The following is a 17,943-nucleotide window of genomic DNA, read 5'->3' as shown; positions in this document are numbered from 1 at the left end:
TTCACTGCACTAATACTCAAGCACATATAAATTCAGTCAGGCACTCTTCTTAAAAACTGTAATAATTTAGTCAGTACCCAAGTACTGATGCAGTGAAGTAGGCTTTAGGACATGAACTGCTTCAAACCCTACTCACTATATATTCATTCTTCTATCCACCTGCACACTTGTGTTTCGCATCTTCAATTCTCTAATCTGTATCCTTATACTTTCACCAAACACTCTGTGTCTGTTCTTGCACTACTGTAGTGACCCATTTAGCAGTCTGTGTTAATCCATTCCCAGTGCCCAACTACTCATGTAGCAAAGTAGGCCTTAGGGTATTTATAAGTTATTCAGTTTTAGCACAGTGAATGGATTAATACATACTGCTGAATGGGTCACTACAACAATAGACCAGCAGTGATAGAGTGCTTGGTGTAAGTGTAAGGATACAAACAGGGAAATTGAAGGTGGGAAAGACAAGTGTACAGGTAGAGACAAGACTGCATGCATACTGAATAGGGGTGTGAAGCAGTCCATACCCTAAGGCCTACTTTCCTGCATGAGTACTTGGGTACTGACTGAATGATTACAGTTTTGCAAGGAGAGTGCCTGACTGAATTCATAAATGCACACTTGTCTTTCACACCTTCAATTCCCTAGTTAGTGTCTATGATGTTGCAGCAAATAGTCTGTACCTCCCCTTGTACTGCTCTAGTGATGCATTCATCACCATGTACTAATGCATTCACTGCTCTAAAATAATTCAACCACTGATAAATTCATTCAGGTTTTTTTCTTGCAGATGTAGTTCTTGAAAGTCTTTTGCAGTATGTATGTATTTTTGTTATAAATTACATACTTGGTTTGTATATACTTAGTCATTGTAGATTGTATTTGTTTAGTAATAGAATAGTATATTTTATAGATTTATTTTTATAACATTATAAATATTTTTGACAACAGATTCTATTTATCAACACTAAAAGAAATTCATCATGCCTTCAAAAAGTGAAAAGAGGAAACAATATAAAAAAACTTATCTTTTCAAGAAAAGTCATTCGCAAGATTTACCTAAACAACAAAGTGTGGGCAAAAAGAAAAAAAACTCATGGTAAGACAACGAAGGATTTGCTTAAGAAGTTATCAAACACTAGGAATAGTGTGGACAATGTGAAAAATAAAAACATGGTATCTGCAAAAAAAAAGAAAAACAAGAAAAAATACAAAAATGATGGGAAATCATGTTCTAAAGAAACACTGTATAGTAAAAGGAAGAAGAATCAATTTCAGGAAATTAGAAAAATAATGTTTCACAATAGAGTTGTTTTAAACTTAATGAAGGATATGAAAAAATGTAAAAGAAATTCAGTATTTTATAAGAAGAAGAAATATATTGAAAGTATTGTTGAGAAGGCTTTTGAATTAAAAAATAAATTGTTTATTTTAGTAATCAATAGAATTCGATCACTGGATAAACCAATGAATTTAATGAAGGCCAAAAGTAAGTGTAGAAGACTAATTAATAGAACACATTTTTTTAATGTTTTTTTGGTTGAATGGAAACATAGTTCAAGTTCAGAGCCTTTTTAAATGAAGAGAGTTATTTTCAGAGTAATGATTTGTTGAATGCAATTGACACCAGTGGTCGAGCTTATGAGGTTAGAAATGGTTGTCCTATTGAGAAAGAGAAAATTGTTCCCAGAAATGCAGAAGAGGTGTTAGCTGATGAAGTTTTAGGGAGATGTCCTATAGCTCGAATATACACTTGGAGTTGCAGTAGTATTTGTAGTGTACTGCAGGAATCTATTGATTTTTTACGCTATTTCTTCCGTAACTATTCTAAGAAAAGTGTTAAACAAAAGATTAAGATGTTGCAGAGATTAGACCCTTGCAGAATGAGAGAAAATACTGGTTTGCAAGTTCATTCTCTGGCTTGTCTTTCTTAAAAAGTATGTCAAAGTGTTTTTCACCATTTCAGGATGTTAGCAGTACATCATACTCAAATGAGGAAATTAGTCAGAACATTGTATTATGCAAAAAGTCCAGCACTAATGTTAAAAAAGTTGAACAGTGCTCTTTTGCGTGGATCTATACCAGATGTAATGAACGTTTGTGAAGAAATTGAGGTTAGTTACTTTGGTCCTGAGGAAGATAGTTCAGAAATGTATATATTAATAGAAGGAAATGTAGAAGAGAATGTACAACATTGTAGAACAGAACATTTTGAGCAAGAAATTACGAAGTTTAAGGTGATTTCAGGTGAAATGCCAAATTATTCTTGTATTTGTTGTCAATGAACTAATTATAAAAATCAGACCAGGACTGTTGATCTGTATTTAAAAAGTGAAAAGGAAAATAATAATGAGTGGAAGGAGTTTGCAACTTATTTGTTGGTAGAGAATTGTTTTGATTTGGGTTCTGATAAACGTATTTGTAAATATTGTTATGACAAATTAGACGAGAACAAAATGCCTGCTAGAGATGTGCCTAATTATCTTGAGTTGGTAAATATTCCTTCTGAACTGATGGATTTAAATACCTATGAATCTATTCTTATTCAATGTGTGCATCCAGTTCAGGCTTTTGTTCGTATGGAGCCTAAGACAGGGAAATTGCCTCCTTCAGATTTACAGAGAGGATTAAAGGGAAGAGTTGTATATTTGCCTCTAGATTTAAAGAAAAATATTGAAACAATTGTTGTAGAAAATGTAGAAGATGAACCTCTAGTTAGTCTTTTTAATGGTGTTCCTACTAAGAGTAAGAAAATCTGGCAAGAATTAGTGGATGTTAGGAAAGTGAAAAAGGCAACGTTGTATCTGGTAAAAAATATTCAGTACTATAAAAATGTGTATGTGGGAGAAGAAGAAATAACTGTAGAAGAAGATAGTGACTCGTCAACTGGACAAATTGTAAAAGTGGATGTGTCCAGAACTGAAGAAATCTACGAACATGACAGTGTTCATCCACTTCTTCCCAAAGAAGTGATGGGGTATACTAGTGAGTTATTCCAAGTGAAAGAAGCAAAGGAAAGTCCAATTAATGTATGGGAAGAAAGCTTGGAAGCTCATTTTTTTGCCTCAGTTGTTTCCAACAGTAAAAGGAGGACGATATGATGAACGACCTGCGCAGATTCCTGCATCTGAATACCGGACATCAAGATTGTATGCAGAAGAGCCCAGATTTCAACAATGTATTCCGTATTTGTTTCATCTTTTGTTTGAGAGTGACTTGTCTGGACTTTCTTATGCAGTCAACCATATATTGAAAACAGGTGTACATCTGCAAAATGTTTTAGCAGAGGAATTTATGGATAAAGTACAGCAGAAAGATAATGTTTTGGAATCTCAGCTGATTAATCTCATGGCATGTCAGCGTGGTACTAATGAGTACTGGTACCGTCGTCATGGAGAACTTAAATGTATGCTAAGGAACTTAGGAACTCCTACATGGTTCCGTACACTAAGCTGTGCTGAATATGCTTGGGATGATTTACTTCAATTTCTTCGAGAGGCAAATCCAAATATAGTAAATATTGAATACAAGACACATGGAGAATCGTGCTCTTTGGATCAAGTTAATGTATGCAGATATTTCTATCATAGATTTCAAGATATGATGTCTTTTATCACCAATAAAAAAAATCCTCCTCTTGGAGAGGTTCTGGATTTATTTTGGAGAAAGGAGTATCAAGCAAGAGGTGCTCCTCACATACATATGCTAATATGGATCAAAGATGCCCCCAAATTCGGAACAGATTCGGATGATACTGTGTTGTCTTTTATTGAAGAATATGCTAGATGTGCTAAACCCAAAAGCACAGAAGAAAAGGACTTAAGACAACAAGTCTTACGATTCCAAAGCCATCGTTGTGGGAAATCCTGTCATCGAAAGTACAAATCTGAGGACAAATTCTATAAAATGTTGTTTTGAATTTCCACGTCCTGTAATATGGAAGGGAAGAGTGAACAGTTTTATGTCATCTTTGTGACATACTATCACAAGGAAGTCTCCAAAAAAGACCTACATCTAAAGAAGAAATGAAGAGTCAAAATACATAAATGACTACAACCCAGTTATTTTGTCCATGTGGAATGCTAACATGGATATTCAATATGTTGGGGACAATTCGATTGCTGTTGCTCGATATGTAACATCCTACATAACAAAATCAGAAAAGGCGGAATTGAAGGAAATGTGGAAAGAAATTTCCAACGAGAAGAGTCTAAGTAAGAAATTATAAAGTTACAGTTTAAATATGTTATCTCATCGAGAAATTGGAGCGTATAAATGCTCATATAGCTTATCATCTGCAAGTCTATACTCCAAATCTAGAAGAATTATTTGGGTGAGTCTAGGTCTTCCTGCAACACAAAATCGAGTACTTAAATCTGTACAACAAATTGAATATTTAGCTGAAAAAAAGCCAGAAAGTACAGATATTTTAAAAACAAATATGTTGGATGCATATTATCCAAATAGATGTCATTATCTTGAGAACATTTGTCTCTATGAAGTGCTGCAAAACTATACTTTTAAACGGAATATTACAGAAAACATCAATAATGGTATATATGCTGTGATTGGTTCTGAAGGATGTTTGGTGAAACAAAGAAAAGGACATTGGATTAATCACCGTAAACTGAGTTGCGAAACTCCTGACAAAAGGGAATTTTACTATTTAACTCTTTTGCAACTCTTCAAGCCGTGGCGTTCAGAATTGGAATTACTTGGAGATTTTCAGAGCTACAAAGATTCGTTCAACGCAACTAAAGATATTATACAATGTCCTGTTTTTGCTAATAATGTGAAAATGTTGAACGACAAAATTGAGCAAGAAGCTACAATTGCAGCTGAGATTGCTAGAGACAGTTCTCAAGACAGTCAAACTTCTGCTCCGTTGAATCAGGATCCACTAGGAGAACCAATTGTTCAAAATGAAGCAGCAACTGCCATGGATGAGGTGGAAACAGCAATGTATCAAGCTCAAGAAGATGTAACAAACTTAGGAAGCTTGGAAGAACAACTAAATGTTGAGCAAAAACAAATATATAACCAAGTGAGAGAACAGATTGACCATGGATTACTTCATGAAAAGAAAGTGTGCTCATGCTCATCATTTCAACGTATCCGAATGTACGTGAATGGACAAGCTAGAACAGGAAAAGGTTTTTTAATTAAAGTAATTACAACTTATCTACAGAAAACAACTGAGTCGCATTTGTCTTGTGTTGTCACTGCTCCAACTTGGTTGGCAAAAGCAAAAACAAAAACAACAGTTGATGGACAGAATGCGGAACAATGTCATACATTCACCCCAGTACAGAGATCTGGGCCTACATCCATTGTTTTTTCTGCACTCCACATCACCCCAGTTCAGACATGGACATATGCAAATCAGACTTGACCCTGTGCTTCATGGGAACAGTCCAGCCCGAACGGCCAACCCATGTCTTTCCTGGACCGGAATCAAGCATCCTAGGACCGGTGTCTGGCTATCAGCCGTCTTCAGCCAGGATAGCTTGACTCCAGTGGTGTGGAGAGCATGGGACTCACATCTGAGCATACCCATCCCTCTCGGGGTGACAAATGCAAAAACAACAGTTGATGGACAGAATGGAGAACAATGTCATACCTTCACCCCAGTACAGAGATCTGGGCCTAAATCCATCGTTTTTTTGCACTCCCCACCACCCCAGTTCAGACATGGCCATATGCAAATCAGCCTTGACCCTGTGCCTCATGGGAACAGTCCAGCCCAAACTGCCAAGCCATGTCTTTCCTGGACCGGAATCAAGCATCCTAGGACCGGTTTCTGGCTATCAGCAGTCTGCAGCCAGGATAGCTTGACTCCAGTGGTGTGGAGTGCAAAAAAACGATGGATTTAGGCCCAGATCTCTGTACTGGGGTGAATGTATGACATTGATCTGCATTCTGTCCATCAAATGTTGTTTTTGCATTTGTCACCCCGAGTGGGACAGGTATGCTCAGTTCCGAGTCCCATGCTCTCCACACCACTGGAGTCAAGCTATCCTGGCTGAAGACGGCTGATAGCCAGAAACCAGTCCTAGGATGCTTGATTCCGGTCCAGGAAAGACATGGCTTAGCAGTTCGGGCTGGACTGTTCCCATGAGGCACAGGGTCAGGTCTGATTTGCCTATGGCCATGTCTGAACTGGGGAAGTGTGGAATGTCCAAAAAAAAGGATTTAGGCCCAGATCTCTGTACTGGGGTGAATGTATGACATTGTTCTGCATTCTGTCCATCAACTGTTGTTTTTTCATTTGTCACCCCGAGTGGAATGGGTATGCTCAGACGTGAGTCCCATGCTCTCCACACCACTGGAGTCAAGCTATCCTGGCTGAAGACGGCTGATAGCCAGAAACCGGTCCTAGGATGCTTGATTCCGGTCCAGGAAAGACATGGCTTGGCAGTTCGGGCTGGACTGTTCCCATGAGGCACAGGGTCAAGTCTGATTTGCATGTGGCCATGTCTGAACTGGGGTGGTGTGGAGTGCAAAAAAACGATGGATTTAGGCCCAGATCTCTGTAATGGGGTGAATGTATGACATTGTTCTGCATTCTGTCCATCAACTGTTGTTTTTCCAACTGGGTTGGCAGCACACAATATTAAAGTAATTACTTTACATCGTTTACTAATGATACCAGTAGAGCATGAAAACAAATTGGAATGAAACTTCTCATTATTGATGAGGTAAGCATGGTATCAAACTTAATGCTTACCTTTGTGCATTTAAGAATGCAGCAAATTCTTAAAACAGAGTACGACGTGTTATTTCAAGGAAAACACATCATCGTTTTTGGAGATCTACTACAGCTTATTCCTGTAAAAGGACAACCAGTATTTAAAACACTTGCACATGAAGACACCAGAAAGTCTTTGGGTAGCATTGGAAATGTTAACATTAGGTCATATTTTGAATATAAGGAACTTATTACAAATATGCGATAGGAAAATGATGCTGATTATGGAACTATTCTTCGGTAGAGAGACAAAAATATCGAAATTAAAATCTCGTTATACAATAATATTGATGTTTTAATTTCGATGGTATAGAATATCGATCTGCAATAATATTGATAGACAGAATATCGATATTAAGGTATGTATGTTACTAATATCGAAATTTTGTTCAGTATTATGTATTTTAATATGTTGCTTATATGTTTGGTAAACATGTTTTTTAACCTCATAGCTGCTATGGAACATCCAGCTTCAGTGCTGGACGTTCCATTGCGCAGGTGAGGTTCGAACGTTCAACCGCCGACGGCAGCACTACGGAGGTAGTGGTGCCGTCGGCCGCCAAACGTGCGCAGCACCTAAGGGGTTAATGTATGTTAATAAATTAGTAATTTTGTTTACATTTTGTGTTTTAGTATCAGAGCGGGTTCTGGGTTTATAGGAGAATAGGGTGGGAAGTAATTTAATTATAATTAATATTTTTTTTTATATTTTTGATTAATAAATAATTATTATTAGTAATAAATTGGTATTCATTATTATTAATTAGTTAATTAAATTAATTAGAGTTAATGTAGTAATTATTTTTTGTTATTGTTAATTATTAATTAATTGGTTATTCATTATTATTGAGTGATTAAATGACAATTACAGTTTTTTATGTGATTTATTTATGTGTAGTGGGTTTGTGTGCTTATAGGGGAATAGGGTGTGACATAATTAAATTAAATTAATTAAAGAGATTGTATTTATTTATTGGTATTTATTGTTAATTAAATGTTAATAAATAATTGGTAATTCGATTTTTTAAATTATTTGATAATATTAATTATAAATAATGTATTAATAAATATTGTTTAATCTTGTAAATATCTTGTTAATCAATTAATTGGTAATTAATTATTAATTGGTAATTAATATGTGTTAATTAGTTAATTTATAATTACATCAATGTAATAATATTAATTGTTATTAATTGATTAATTGATATTTATATTAATTGTGTTTTTGTATGTCTAGTGTATGGTGTGTTAAAGGGGGAGTAGTGTGGGAAGTAATTTTTACCCCCATGTTATCCAACGCTTTCCCTACTGTTGCACCCTCTGGAGTGGGAATAGTAATTTTTACCCCTACGCTATCCAATGCTTTCCCTACTGTTGCACCCTCTGGAGTGGGAATAGTAATTTTTACCCCAATGCTATCCAGTGCTTTCCCTACTGTTGCACCCTTTGGAGTGGGAATAGTAATTTTTACCCCTACACTATCCAACGCTTTCCCAACTGTTGCACCCTTTGGAGTGAGAACAGTAATTTTTACTCCTACGCTTTCCAACGCTTTCCCTACTGTTGCACTCTCTGGAGTGGGAATAGTAATTTTTACCCCTACGCTATCCAACCCTTTCCCTACTGTTGCACCCTTTGGAGTGGGAATAGTAATTTTTACCCCTACGCTATCCAACGCTTTCCCTACTGTTGCACCCTCTGGAGTGGGAATAGTCATTTTTACTCCTACGCTATCCAACGATTTCCCTACTGTTGCACCCTTTGGAGTGGGAATAGTCATTTTTACCCCTACGCTATCCAACGCTTTCCCTACTGTTGCACTCTCTGGAGTGGGAATAGTAAGTTTTTATCCCTACGCTATCCAACGCTTTCCCCACTGTTGCACTCTCTGGTGTGGGAATAGTAATTTTTACCCCTACGCTATCCAATGCTTTCCATACTGTTGCACCCTCTGGAGTGGTAATAGTAATGTTTACCCCTATGCTATCCAACGCTTTCCCTACTGTTTCAACCTTTGGAGTGGGAATAGTAATTTTTACCCCCACGCTATCCAACGCTTTCCCTACTGGTGCACTCTCTGGAGTGGGAATAGTAACTTTTATCCCTACGCTATCTAACGCTTTCCCTACTGTTGCACCCTCTGGAGTGGGAATAGTAATTTTTATCCCTACGCTATCCAATGCTTTTTCTACTGTTGCAATATGTGGAGTAAGTATATATATTAATTTATATGTAGAGTTTTTAATTTATTTTAAATGTATATGTATTAGTTATTATTTTTTAAATATGTTTTAATGTTTATATTTATAATTTGCTAAATTATGTGTATTTTTAAATTATTTTTACATTATTATTAATACTTTTAAAAAAACAATATTTTTAACTTTGATATTTTTGTACTACAATATTTTTTTTCGATATTTTTGTACTTACCTTTATGTAGATAGACCTACGATATTTTTGATGTCAATATTTTTGTGTCGATATTTCTGTATGTCTATTTTCTGTCTGTCGATATTATGTCATAGATTCCTAGTTTTGAAGATATAAGAATTGGAAAAGTGACTGAACACGGCAAACAAGCTCTATAGAGACGATTACTTTCCAATTTGTTTCCAAATGAAAATATTGTTCCTGAGAAAATATATATGAGAATTGCAGAAAATAAATCTGTATTCTGCTTTTGCCAACACTGCGTGAATGTTCTTTATTCATTGAAGACATTTTAAAGTTGGAAAATGAAGAAATTATAAAATTGGAAGCTATTGATAAAATAGAGCATGAAGGAATCACTATTATTTTGACAGAAAAGTTGAAGAGGAAATTGGATTCTTTAGAGAAATCAATATCTAAAACTGCTGGTTTAGAACATAATCTATATGCATGTTTAAATTGTCGGGTACTTTTACGATGTAATTTGGATGTGGAAAAAGGTTTAGTAAATGGAGCAATGGGTAAAGTTGTTGATTTTGTTAATTACCTAAATGGAGATGGTATTGAATTTTTGAAAATCAAATTTGATGAAATTGAAGAAGTACAACAATTTTACCATTGTTCAGCTCGGTTTTTGCTTGTAAAAGATTTATATGTTTGCAAAAAACAATTTCCTGTTTCTAAGGTGCATGCGGTGACCATTCATAAATTTCAAGGTTTAAGTGTAGATAGTGCTTTGGTGAATATTGGAAGTACCATGTTTAAAGAGGGTATGGCATATGTTGCTTTGTCATGAGTCAGAACTTTATCTGGATTGTACTTGATTGATTTTGATGAGAGAAAGATTAGTGTAGATACAAATTGTGCGAAAGAGTATAATAGGTTAAGAAGAGAATATGCTCCCAATTTAGGTCAATATCCTGTATTTGAAAAGCGTGTGGTAGGTCGAAAAAGAAGATATGAGAATATCTGTAGTGAAGCTGTAGAGAAAGAATAAAAACAAGATGAAGTTGAGATTGCAAGCATAAAGAAAAAGGGCACTGTTGAAGAGATTGTTATCAGTTTCAAAATAGTTCTGGTTTCAACTGCTATGCTAATGTCGTTGTTAATGTTGTTTTTTTCTTGAAAGTTTGCAACAACAAATTGTTGAAAATTGGGAAAAAAGATTTTGTTCGTTGTTGTACTCTGTTTATGAGAAATGTAGTAGTGATAAAAGTAAAATACAAAGTGTTTCTGATATTAGAAATGTATTGGACATATGTTCTGGTTGTACTCAATTTGCGCAAAATATTCAGCAAAATTGTCAGGAATTTCTAATGTAAATGCTTGTTGTATTGGAAGATGAAGGTATAGATATTGAAAAAAAAATTCGCCTTTCTTATAAATGGCAACATGACTGTGAAAATTGTTTGTTTACATGTAGCACTAACATAGACACTGAAAGATGTATACATTTGACTTTACCAGACTGTGAATCAGTTTCTTTTAACAACCTAGTTAGAGGAGTAAGTTAAAACATGGAGTGTAGGCAATGTAAATCACAAATGTCATCAAGAATATTTATTCAAAGATATGGACAGTATGTAATTTTAATGATGCACCGTTGTACAGCTGATGGAAGAAAATTGGAAACTTTAATGAAAAATGTTGTAGCTAACTCAAGTATCAATATCAGGAAGAACATTTGTAGCTGTAGCAGTTATTTTTCATGATGGTCCTACTACAACATCTGGACATTACTCTGCTTATTTAAAATGTGCTAAAGGTTGGATACATTGTAATGATAGTCAATTGGTTTTAAACAATGTTTGCCTAAAGAATTACCAATTTCTTATCTAATATTCTTGAAGCCAAAATTTTAGGAACCAAATTTGGCTTTTCAGGATTACTGCTGTTAAGGTAGGCTGGTCCGGTGATGTGGAGTGCTTTGTGAGCGTGGGTAAGGAGCTTGAAGGTGATCCTCTTGTTGATGTGGAGCCAGTGTAGGTCTCCTAGGTGGGGGTGATGGGGCTGCGGCAGGGGACCTTGACGATCAGATTTTGGGTTTGTTGTAGTCGTTGTAGGTGTTTGACTGGGATTCCTGTGTAGAGTATGTTGCCATAGTCCAGTCTGCTGCTGACGAGGGTGTCACTGTTCTTCTTCTTTCGGTCGGAATCCACTTGTAGGTCCTGCGGAGCATGCAGTGTGTGTTGTAACAGGAGGAGACAGCGTTGTCTTGCGTAGACATTGGGAGGAAGGAGTTGAGGATGAATCCTAGGTTGTGTGCATGGTTCATGGGTGTTGGTACTGTTCCCAGTGTAGTCGGCCACCAAGAGTAATCACAGACTGAGGGGGTGGGTCCAAGGATGAGTACCTCCGTCTTGTCCGAGTTCAGCTTTAGATGACTGCTCCTCATGCAGTCAGCTACGGCCTTCATTCTCTCGTGGAGGTTGGTTTTGGTGGTGTGTGGCTCCTTGGTGAGGGAAAGGATGAGCTGGATGTCATTGGCGTAGGAGATGATGTTCAGGTCATGATGGTGGTCCACTTGTGTGAGGGGGGGCCATGTAGATGTTAAATAGTGTCAGGCTGAGGGATGAGCCCTAGGGGACAACGCAAATCATGTTGATGGTTTCGGATCAGAAGGCTGGGAGGCAGACGAAGAGGATTACTATTGGACAACTTCTATAACAAAGGATTTGACACATACTATTTGGCCATGAGGAAAAGTATCTAAAACAATTAAGGACTTTTTGCTGTATATTTTGTCAGCATATATTTCTAAAGAACATTATTTACAGTGTATGAAAATTAATAATAATGTTTTGTTATTTTATGATTGTTTGAGATGTCTGATTTTTACGTAAGAAATTGCTCTTAGAAAAAAACATATAACATATGTTTTATTTCTATTTTTTAGATTGTTATTGAGAATGTTGCATTTTTTTTTAAGATAATCTTATTGATTGACTTTTTTTTGGCCCGCTGTTATGTGATGAACTCACTGTTTCTAGTAAAATTCAATATATTCTGAGAACAGCAAAAAAGGCAAATGAAATGTTTTACAAATTATTCTGTGTTGTGAAATATATGTTGTAACTGTATTTTTTTTTGTCTTCCACAGATACTAATTTTATAATATATACTTTTTTTATTATTTATTATTTTTAAGGTAAGTATAAGTAACTATAAAAAATGGTGAATGTGCTGTGCTTCTACACAGCTGAAGAAACAAGAGATAGACGGATATCTGTGCAAAGATTGTATCTTTTAAAGATATATGAGAAGGTTAAAACATACATACTGAATGTCCCTGGGGACCCACTATCTTTGAAGATGTATTGAAAAAGTGCCACAGACTTTTATTACAGAGATATATAAAATGAGACATGGCTTCAGAACAGCTCTCTGCAACGCACCAGTATGATATTGGATAGAAAGACATGCTTGACTAGTAGAGACCAGGGAGTTTCAGGATTAAAAGAGACCAAAATGCTCAACATAAAATACATCACAGAGTGTATTTTCGAATACTCTTTTATATTTAGTAGGACAGGATAAATTAGTGTGTGTAGCTTTTCTTCTCTTTGTAAATATGTCCTCATCATACACAATACTTTGTGTTGAAGGGCCGTTCTATCGCTGTTGATGTGAGTATTTTCGACTTATATAAGCAATGACTAGTTTCTAATTATGTAAAAGGGTGAGTACTGGATAGGTCTTTAAGGATTGATGTGTGTGAAAACACATGAAGTATTCAAAAACTAGTGTGAGAATGGTACCTAAATACACAAAGATACACAGTGTTATTCTGGACAACCAACAGTATCCCTTGCATTTTACTAAAACACATTTACTAGTTTGGAAGGGGTAAGGTGAACAGATATATTCTACATGTTTTAGAACTGCATTTTACTATAACAGCCTGAGTCATTTTCTATAGTCATAAGGAGTGACTGGTTTCAAATTTTACCAAAACGTAAGATCAGGATATCTTTATAAGTAATTATATTTATATAGCCTTATAAAGTACTAAAACTCTACTGTTGGAATGTTATTAGAAAATAGTATTTACATGATATTTTTTGGGGGTCAAAATAGTTGATAAAGCTAGTTTTGTATTATGTATTAAGAAAACTGATAAAGTGAAGTGTTTATGTTTTTGTGCAAGGACCTACAACATAACAGAATAGTTATGGAAAGAGAGCAGAATAATACCGAAGACACATTGAAAATGAGCATCAGTTTTATTGAAGAAGAAAATATACCTCTAACAGGCAGCGAGAGTGAAGTACAGGACATCAGTACTGCAGATATCAGCTGTGATTTTCAAGATGAAAGCTTGATGCTGATTTTGTACAAGCACTGGATGATGTAGAATTCTTGGAAGACATAAATTTTGAAATGGCAAATCAGCAATATGATGTCGAAGAAATAGCAGATGAACTGCTTTTAGAAGCTCTGTCAAAATATGAGATGTCTGAAGAATAAATGTATTGTTTGATAATAATAAAGCATTGAGCACTATGTACTAATGCATTCACTGTACTAAAAGTTAATCACTTATAGATTCACTTACACACTCTTTACAATATTCTATTGATTCAAAGTATGCAAAGTAGGTCTCAGGGCATGGACTGCTTGAAATCCCTATGCACTATGCATGAAGTTTTGTATCTACCTGCACACTTGACTTTTATACCTTCAATTCCCCAGTCTGTATCCTTACACTAACACTAAACACTCTGTCACTGCTGTTTCAGTATTGTAGTGAGCCATTCAGCAGTATGTACTTATCTATGCACTGTGCTAAAGCTAAAGCTGTTATAAATCCAGTCAGGGACACTCTGTGCAGAACTTTAATCATTCACTCAGTACCTAAGTACTCATGCAGCAAAGTAGGCCTAAGGGCATGGACTGCTTCAAACCCCTATAGACTGTGGATGCAGTCTTCTATGCACTTGCAAATTTGTCTTTTATACCTTCAATTTCCCAGTCTGTATCCTCACACTTCCAGCAAGCAGTCTGTCACTGCTGTTTCAGTATTGTAGTGACCTATTCAGCAGTATGTGCTTATCCATTCACTGTGCTAAAACTGGAGTGCTTATAAATTCAGACTAGCACTCTTCTTGCTGCACTGTAATCATTCTGCCAGTACCCAACTACTCATGCAGCAAAGTAGGCCTTAGGGCATGGACTGCTTCAAACCCCTATACACCATGGATGCAGTCTTCTATGCACCTGCAAACATGTATTTTATACCTTTAATTCCCCAGTCTGTATCCTTCCACTTCCACCAAACACCCTGTCACTGCTATTTTAGTGACTCATTCATCAGTGTGTAGTAATCCATTCACTGCATTAAAACACCAAGGGGCAGATATACAATAACTGGCACATCCCCAGGGAGATGCCAGTTATTGTGCAACATGCCACCGCCACCATGGATGCGCTGTATTTACAATGCAGTGCACCATGGGGCAAAAACAGCACAGATGTGTGATACATCTGTGCCGTAAAGGTGGCGCATTGCTTGAGTTGCTTTGCAAGTGCAACACAGCTCCAGCAATGCTCTGGGGCCCCTATACTCACAATGCTGTGTCAATCCTTACACCTGCTTCAAGCAGGTGCAGGGTTTTGACGCAGCATGGGCACAAAAGTGACTAAGTGAAATCTTGTAGATTTCACTCAGCCACTTTTAGGAGGCGTTCCTGCGCCGGAACGCCCCCCCCCCCGCGCAGGAACGCCTCCTTCTGGCGCAGGGCTTTACAATGTGACACACCTCCCAGATGAGTCACATTGTAAATACCACACACCATGGCGCATCTTTTGCACCACCGCTGCATCACAAAAGTGATGCAACAGTGGTGTAAAAGAGGCACAAAGGGGTTGTAAATCTGCCCCTAACACTTACAAATTCACCCAGGCAGTTACCAGCAGTGCAAAGGGAAGCATAGACTTGTAACATATTTATGTACATATGTTACATTCAAGTGCTTCAGAAGTACTACAGTATACTATAAGTAAACACCTTATAGATATATGCTGTAGCACTTCCTTATAGTTCTGCACTTTCACATTCACCATGCACTACTAATGCATTCTTTCATTCATGTATGCACTACACATTAATTCAAAAAAACTTTTACACACTATTATACTAATGTAGCTCTTTTTTTGACCAGTGGAGTTAGTTCTTAAAATAACTTTTTTTCAGTTTTTTGTAGTTTTGTAGTTTGTTTTGTATTTTTTTAACAGTTTTTTTTGTAAGGAAAGAAAGGAACTGCAAACAAAAAAGTCTCTAACAGGAACAAATAAAGAAAAAAAAATTAACGGCGAGAGCATTGGTGCTGCTGTTTCCAGCTCCAAATTAAATTAATTGACTGCTACCCATAGCACAATGTCTCTTTCCAAAATTTGCAAAGAATTATTAAGTCGGCAAAATCAGGACGGATGTCCGGATCTGGACTTGAAGATCGTGTTGATGTGCTTGCTTTAGCTGGTGGAATCTCCACCATGCTCGCAGTTCCGAAGGAATAATGTTTGTTGGGATTCCCTCGAGAGAGCACAACAGAGCAGATCTTGCAGGTAACTTTCGGCACATTTAACTTTATTTCACCTTCTGGGAATGAATTTCTTTTCCATATGAGTGCCTCCTTCCTGTTTTTGGGTGGATCTTCGGCCACAAATTCTTCCTCAGAAGAGTGTTCTAAAGTATCATCTTGCTGGGCAGCCATGATTAAAGCTATGAAGAGACAGCTCCTTCAGAAAAAGGTGTTCCTTCAATGAAGGTCAAGGAAGAATGATTAAAATGGGTGGGGTCCTTCAACAGTTAGAATAGGAAGTATTATGAACCAATCAAATCTGTTTTTTTGAAGTCACATGGAGTGCCCATAGGGTGCGCTTACGGTGTGCATATGTACGACGTACCCCGTGATTTCCGTAATAGCTTTTAAAAGTAATGTACGTTATTAAAGCTCAATGAATACTATTTTTATGATTATCCCAGTTAATGTCTTCCCTTAATATTTACATTAAATACATAAATATATCTTTTTAAAGATTTAGAAACTTTCGCGGAGTATGCGTATGGGACGCCCTACAACCGTACCTGACGTCACGCGGAAGCGCTGATGCGCGCACAACGTCAAAACGTATTCGTAAAGTATGCGCGCGTACAGTACGATTACAGAATCAAAGGATGGTGCGAGGTCGGTACGTGTACCGTACGTTTAGCGAAAAAAAATGCAAAATATAGAAATTAATTTTAATATATTGAAAAAATAAATAAAAATAAAAAATAGTTTGTGAATTTTGTTCTTTTTATTATTTTTCATGAAAAATATGTAATGTAATTTAAACAATAAAATAACTAAAAATAATTATTAGAAAAAATATAGGAAATGGAAATTAATATAAAAAAATAAATATAACAATCAATACATTTAACATTTGGCATTTAAAAAACCTATGAAAATCACAGCAAAAATCATAAGCTTTAGACACATTATAGTTAGGAATTAGCATTTAAAAAACCTTGCAAATTCACTGAAAAAAAACATAGGTTTTACCCACATTATAGTTAGGAATTAGCATAGCTATGACAGATGATCATAAAAAACTGTTGTTTATTTCTGTTGGGATCTTTCGTTCCTGTGTAACGCAAGACTGGATAAGCTCAGACCCTCCCTCTTTTGCATCATGGCAAGCTCGCTTGCTGGCAAAATATATTATGGAGCGAGCAATATATAGGACAAAAGGCAGCAAAAGGAGGAAAATGGGAATTAAAATTTGGGAACCGATAGAGCAATGGATGGAGGGAGGAAGTGGTTAAGAAGACCAGTTTTGTCAACGTTATTCATGAATAGTATTGTGTACTGCACATATAATCTTTGATGTATATTTGAAGGATTTTTTTCTTATTGTTTTTTCTCTCATCAGTATGTTTTTATCTTCTTTTCATGCTGTGAATATTATTTGCTTGTAAACCTGATCATCTCGCAATAAAACATTTAAAAATTAAACAAAAAAAAAAAAAAAAAAGGAATTAGCATTTAAAAAACCTTGCAAATTCACTGAAAAAAAACATAGGTTTCAGCCATGTTATAGTTAGGAATTAGCATTTAAAAAACCTTAATAAATTCACAGGAAAAAACCATAGGTTTCACACATGTTATTTTTAGCTGGACATTTCACTCATACAAAACCATTGAAATTCCCCCTTATAGTTAGTTCAGCTAACTATAACTCGCGCGCCCGCAATCCACTCATGACATGGTCAGTGACATCAAATGATATCACTGATGACATCACTGATGACATCATCCTTGTGAAAGAGTGGCACACCTCTTCTCACCCTAATATAACCTTTGATACTCACATGGAAAAATAGAAACTAACATTTCAAATCAATAGAGAAACCAATACCAGTTAGAACAACCTATTCAGTAATTCCAAAATCTACATACACATCCACTCATTCACCATCAGTTCTATATACTCACTAATACATGTACTCACTCATCATATGTACTCATACACCTATAAATCCTGCTACACACTTACACTCATACATAGAGTTACTCACACACATACTCACACATGCAAATAAATTATCAAACATCCATTTACTTGCATATACAGCTATACACACACCACTACACTTACTTCTACAGAAACGTACACATATGATGTCACTGACCATGTCATGAGTGATGTAATATGTGACGTTATCAGCAGTGCATTGCACGCGCAAGTTATAGTGAGTCCAACTAACTATAACGTGGGAA

This window comes from Lissotriton vulgaris, chromosome 8 (assembly GCF_964263255.1).
Source record: "Lissotriton vulgaris chromosome 8, aLisVul1.2, whole genome shotgun sequence".
NCBI classification, from domain to species: Eukaryota; Metazoa; Chordata; class Amphibia; order Caudata; family Salamandridae; genus Lissotriton; species Lissotriton vulgaris.
This window is presented reverse-complemented; position numbering follows the sequence as displayed.